Genomic DNA, 6,061 nt, shown 5'->3' on the forward strand with positions numbered 1-6,061 from the left:
CGACCAACTCTTCAGGAGTAGCAACATCTAGGATGATCTTTTCAAGCTTTTCATCGAGGACATATTCTTTGTACTCTTAGCGAGTGATCATGCGAATGTACCTCATCCACTCGTTGAAATTTGACCCATCAAATGTCACCTTTTGACATAGGTTCATCAGCAAGAATGACCCAGAAGCGTTGTTGTTGTTGTTGTTGTAACAGCCCGGAGTCTCAGGTATTATTAAAATTATGTTTTTGGGGTGATTTAAGATGGGACTCGGCGAGTTGGAGCCTAGACTCGCCGAGTAGGATCGCAGACTTGGTCGCGGGTCCGCGACTGGACTCGACGAGTCCAGATATGGACTCGGCGAGTCGACGCTGTTCAGCAGAAACCCTAACCGTTCAGTTTGGATCGTATTTAACGCCTCTTAGGCCGTCATTTTCAGTCTTTTGGTCGATTGAGAAGAACCCTAATCGCTGTGGACGCCTAGAGCAGGAGAGAAAGCTTTTGGAACTTGGAAGAATTGGTTAGGTAAGAAGAAGAGGGACTTGGCTAAAGGAATATCAAGGAGGATTGAATCCTGAGATTTGGGGGACACAGAGAGTGCGTTTTCAGGTAATACTCGGACCAAATCTGTTATTTTGATGTGTATGTGAGTTTAGGGTTTATGAAACCCATTTAGTGATTAGATGGGTTATTATGTTATTACCCAAACGCTTTTACCCCCAGTAATGAGATGTTTAGACGTCCAGAGGGTCTGATGGTTGTATACCTTGGGGCCATACGTAATTCAGGAAGCAGTTACTCGTCTGCATGGCATGGACTCGCCGAGTTGTTCTTCAGACTCGGCGAGTAGCTTGAAGATTCACTGGGACTCGCCGAGTTGTTCTTCAGACTCGGCGAGTGGAGTCGGGGTGGCCCCGCGATTCTTCCAGGAGTAACTCGTCGGGTCGAGGAGGGTACTCGACGAGTAGATAAGGAATCTCAGAAAGTTGGAAGACGTCTAGACTCGTCGAGTCGCCATGGTACTCGCCGAGTCCGGTTGAGCTGACCGTTGACCGTTGACCGTTGACCGTTGACCGTTGACCAGAGTTGACCTAAGTCTGACTTCTTAGGGATAGTCACACTTAGAAGAGATAAGTATTAATGAGTTACGTAATGTTATAGGGAGGTTGTAGCTCGTCGGTTGTGCACGAGTCATTTCAGGAGTTGCTAGCTTTCAGCATATACGAGGTGAGTCTTCTCACTATACTGTACCTGGAAGGGTTTGACTGTGTGACCGGAAGGTCGGATATGTTATGTGATATGTATGCTATATGTGGTAAGTTATTTGTTATATGTGCTATGTATGTTATGCGGGCCGGAAGGCAATATGTTATGGGCCGGAAGGCGATTATGTTATGGGCCGGAAGGCGTTGTATTGAGGACCGGAAGGTCAGGGCCTGGAAAGGCGTATGTGTGTAAGTGTATATTGGGGAACTCACTAAGCATTTATGCTTACAGTTGTTGTGAATGTATTTCAGGTACTAGCGAGGACCGTGGGAAGGCGCCGGCATGATCGATACACACTGAAGATTGTTTTATGATCTTGGGAGTTTGAATAATTGTATTGACCGAATAATTGAACTATTTATGCCTTGTTTTTAATGGAAACAATTATGTTTTAAAAATGAAAAATTTGTTTGAAAAATTTGAGTTGTTACAATTGGTATCAGAGCCTTGGTTTGAGGGATTCGGGTGCACCTTTGGGGGTAACTGAACTCAAACCGAGGATTTGAGGAAACTTTCAAATAAAGGCATAAACTTTTGTAAATGGATTTGTGGTAAGCAAGAAAGAAGCAGTGTGTACGATCAGTCAGCGCCCGAACGGTAAGGATCCCCAAAATACCTTACAATATTATATGATATGAATTGTTATGCATGCTAGAAGACTAGGTATTCATGATAGGACTAGAGTGGCCTGATTTGTGATGCCTTAGTCTAGGGAAGTTGCCTATATGAGATGCTTTGCTAGTATGCGGGTAGATAGAGCGTATCAGAAGTAGAGTACTCACTATCTGGAGTTTGGGGAGGAGGACTTGGGATGAACATTGATGCGGTGTGGTCGGTAGTATTGGGCCCGTACTACCGAGGACACCGGGTCAGTGGGAGGCCCAAGTAAGAATCCCTGGATATCTGGGACTGAGTAGGGTTGCGTGACGAGTATGATTATACTCGGTAGAATCTCTGATAGTTTTATGTTGTATTTCAGAGATATCATGGTTAGACCGCGGCACGGGGCAAGTACGAGCGGTGTGAGTGACGAGGATATTCGTCAGATGATTCATGAGGAGGTGGCGGCGGCGATCCGGGCTGAGATCCCGGAGATGTTTGGGTCTATCAAGACCACCCTGATGGAGACGTTCGACGAGCGGTACGCCGCATTGACTGAGGCTGCAACCGTTGCAGCTACCGCAACTGTGGCCGCTGCAAGGCCACAGGGGGGTGACTCATTGCTGTTCCGAGAGTTCAGCAACACGAAGCCACCAGAGTTCGATGGGACGCAGGATCCGATTGCTGCGATGAGGTGGATCGCAGATATAGAGGGGTGCTTCTACACTTGTTCATGCCCGGAGCACCTGAGGGTACGGTTCGCTTTGAACCAGCTCCGTCTGGGAGCCAAGGACTGGTGGAAGTTCGTGACGGCGAACTTCACTTTAGCAGAGACTGCGGCAGTGACATGGGAGGGATTCACTACCATGTTCAGGGATGAGTACGTTCCCCCGGTGGAGCGGGAACGATTGGTTCAGGAGTTCTTGACCCTCAAGCAGGGTACTGATTCGGTGGCGGCGATCACGCGGAAGTTCCATGAGAGGGCGATGTTTTGCCCCGAGCTAGTGGCCACAGAGCAGGCTCGGATGAGCCGGTACTTAGGTGTTCTGAGGAGGGAGATCCGGGAGTTTGTGTCAAACTCCACTTACCATACTTTTACTGAGCTTCAGGCGAATGCCAGGAAGCGTGAGATCGAGTTAGAGACTCAGGCCAGGGAGGAGGCCGAGTCTCAGCAGGCAGACCGGCGACCGGCTCAGTCCCAGCCGGCAGCCAAGCGGATCAAGTCCGCCGATTCGAGGACGGGAGGTTCGAAGAACCGCACTTGCGTAAAGTGCGGTAAGGGTCACGATGGGGCGTGTCGAGCCGGTGCTTGCTACAAGTGTGGCAAAGAGGGACACATTGCTAGGGAGTGTCCCAAGGGATTTATGGTTTGCTTTCATTGCAACCAGACCGGCCATCGGAAGGCCGAGTGCCCTCAGCTTCGTCAGGGATCTGCACCTGTTGCCAGGACTACTGAGACTCGACCGGTGAAGGTCGAGGCCCCGAGGGCTCGTGGGAGAGCCTTTCAGCTGACTGCGGAGGAGGTCCGCGCTGCGCCCGATGTTGTGGCAGGTATGTTTTAATTCATGTATTTATTTTAATGTCAAGATGTTATGCTTATGTTATTATATGCGTAGGTACTTTCCTTGTGAACTCTGTGCCTGCCTTAGTGTTATTTGACTCGGGTGCGAGTAGGTCCTTTGTGTCCTTAGCCTTTAGTCAGCATATTGGCGTTAGCCGTGAGTCGTTGAGTCGACCTTTGAAAGTCTCTATAGCTGACGAGAAGGTGATTTGTGCTACGGAGGTTCTTCGGGGATGTGTACTAGAGATTTTCGGGATTGGATTCCCGATTGATCTGATTCCTATCGCGATGGGGGATGTCTGTGTCATTGTGGGCATGGACTGGCTGAGCCGGTTCGGCGCTGTCATCGACTGTGAGCGTCAGTTGGTGACTATACGAGACCCTAGAGGGGGAGTTCTTTCGGTGTACGGCGAGGGTACCCGTTCGGGATCAGCTTTTTGTTCGGCCGCTAGGGCGAGGCAGTGTCTACGGCAGGGCTGTAAAGGTTTTGTGGCGTATGTGATGGATACGCGGGAGGTTTCCGAGAAACCGAAGTCAGTTGAGGAAGTTCCGGTGGTGCGCGAATTTTCAGATGTCTTTCCCGAGGAGTTGCCGGGAGTACCGCCTGTGAGGCAAGTAGAGTTTAGTATTGATCTGGTTCCGGGGGCAGCACCTATTGCTAAAGTGCCCTATCGTCTTGCACCTCCAGAGATGCAAGAGTTGTCCTCGCAACTCCAGGAGTTGCTGGGGAAGGGATTCATTCGGCCGAGCAGCTCGCCATGGGGAGCACCTATTCTGTTCGTCAAAAAGAAGGATGGTTCACACCGGATGTGCATTGATTACCGGGAGTTGAACAAGCTAACGGTCAAGAACCGTTACCCGTTGCCGAGGATCGATGATTTATTCGATCAGTTGCAGGGAGCATCTTGGTTTTCCAAGATCGATCTGAGGTCAGGTTACCATCAGGTGAGAGTACGGGATGAAGACGTCCAGAAGACAGCGTTTAGGACGCGATATGGGCATTATGAGTTTGTGGTGATGCCTTTTGGACTCACCAATGCCCCGGCTGTGTTCATGGATCTCATGAACAGGGTATGTAGGCCGATGTTGGATCGGTCAGTGATCGTATTTATCGACGACATTCTGGTGTATTCGAGATCGAGAGAGCAGCATGAGGAGCATTTGAGGGAGGTCCTTGCGGTATTGAGGTCGGAGAAACTTTATGCAAAGTTCTCCAAATGTGAATTCTGGTTGCGGGAGGTCCAGTTTCTAGGACATGTGGTTAATCAGAAAGGGATATTGGTCGATCCGGCCAAGGTTGAGGCGGTGATGAGTTGGGAGGTGCCGAAGTCACCCTCTGAGATCAGAAGTTTCCTTGGGTTGGCAGGGTATTATCGGAGATTTATCAAGGATTTCTCCAAGATCGCTGTGCCACTCACCAGATTGACCCGGAAGGGTGTTACATTCTCATGGGGGCCCGAGCAGCAGACCTCCTTTGAGACACTTCGCCAGAGGTTGTGCGAAGCCCCGATATTAGCTCTCCCAGAAGGGATGGAAGATTTCGTGGTATATTGCGACGCATCAATTTCGGGATTGGGTGCGGTGTTGATGCAGAGGGGTCATGTGATAGCTTATGCATCGAGGCAGCTGAAGCCTCATGAGGCGAGATATCCCACGCATGATTTAGAGCTGGGGGCAGTAGTGTTCGCTCTCAAGATTTGGCGTCACTACTTGTATGGGGTTCGATGTACGATATACACGGACCATAAGAGTTTGAAGTATTTGATGGATCAACCCAACCTAAATATGCGTCAGAGGAGGTGGATGGATGTGGTCAAGGATTATGAATGTGAGATCCTGTACCACCCAGGCAAGGCTAATGTGGTAGCCGATGCATTGAGCCGCAGGGCGGAGAGCACTCCATTGCGAGATGTGTGCTTGAGACTGACCGTGATGACTCCTGTTTTGGATGATATTCGTAGGGCACAGGCTGAGGCTGTGCGACCAGAAATGCAGAAGAAAGAGCGGGTTGTGGGGTTAATCTCAGAGTTTGTCAAGGATAGTCGAGGCCTTATGATGTTTCAGGGTCGGATTTGGGTGCCGTTCGTGGGCGGTACGCGTATTACGTTGATGGAAGAGGCTCATACATCAAAATTCTCGATCCATCCCGGTGCTACAAAGATGTATTTGGATTTAAGGAAGGAATATTGGTGGCCCTGTATGAAGAGGGACGTGGCATGGTTCGTTGAGAGGTGCTTGACCTGCCGTAGGGTTAAAGCTGAGCACCAGAGACCGCATGGCAAGTTACAGCCATTGGAGATCCCCGAGTGGAAGTGGGAACAGATCACTATGGATTTTATCACCAAATTGCCAAGGACTGCTAGGGGAGTAGACGCAATTTGGGTGATTGTGGATAGGTTGACGAAGAGTGCACACTTCCTTGCCATCAGTGAGAGTTCTTTAGCGGAAAAGTTAGCGGAGATATACGTGAAAGAAGTGGTATCTCGGCACGGAGTGCCGATCTCGATTGTGTCAGACCGCGATGTGCGCTTCACTTCCAGGTTCTGGAAGAAATTCCATGAGGAGCTGGGTACTAAGTTGCATTTTAGTACCGCATACCATCCCCAGACAGACGGTCAGAGCGAGCGGACAATTCAGACATTGGAG

The 6,061-nt window shown here is 49.8% G+C and overlaps 1 long non-coding RNA gene across 1 annotated transcript; it reads left to right on the plus strand.

Moving 5' to 3' along the window:
• Positions 1–532: 532 nt before the first annotated feature.
• LOC145055785 (uncharacterized) lies at positions 533–2,411 on the plus strand. The gene is made up of 3 exons (XR_013685344.1): positions 533–597; positions 1,150–1,215; positions 2,234–2,411. It is a non-coding gene; the product is annotated as an uncharacterized LOC145055785 (long non-coding RNA).
• The last annotated feature ends 3,650 nt before the right edge of the window (positions 2,412–6,061 follow it).

This window comes from Lactuca serriola, chromosome 5, assembly GCF_051521515.1.
Source record: "Lactuca serriola cultivar US96UC23 chromosome 5, Lser_US96UC23_V15, whole genome shotgun sequence".
NCBI lineage: Eukaryota > Viridiplantae > Streptophyta > Magnoliopsida > Asterales > Asteraceae > Lactuca > Lactuca serriola.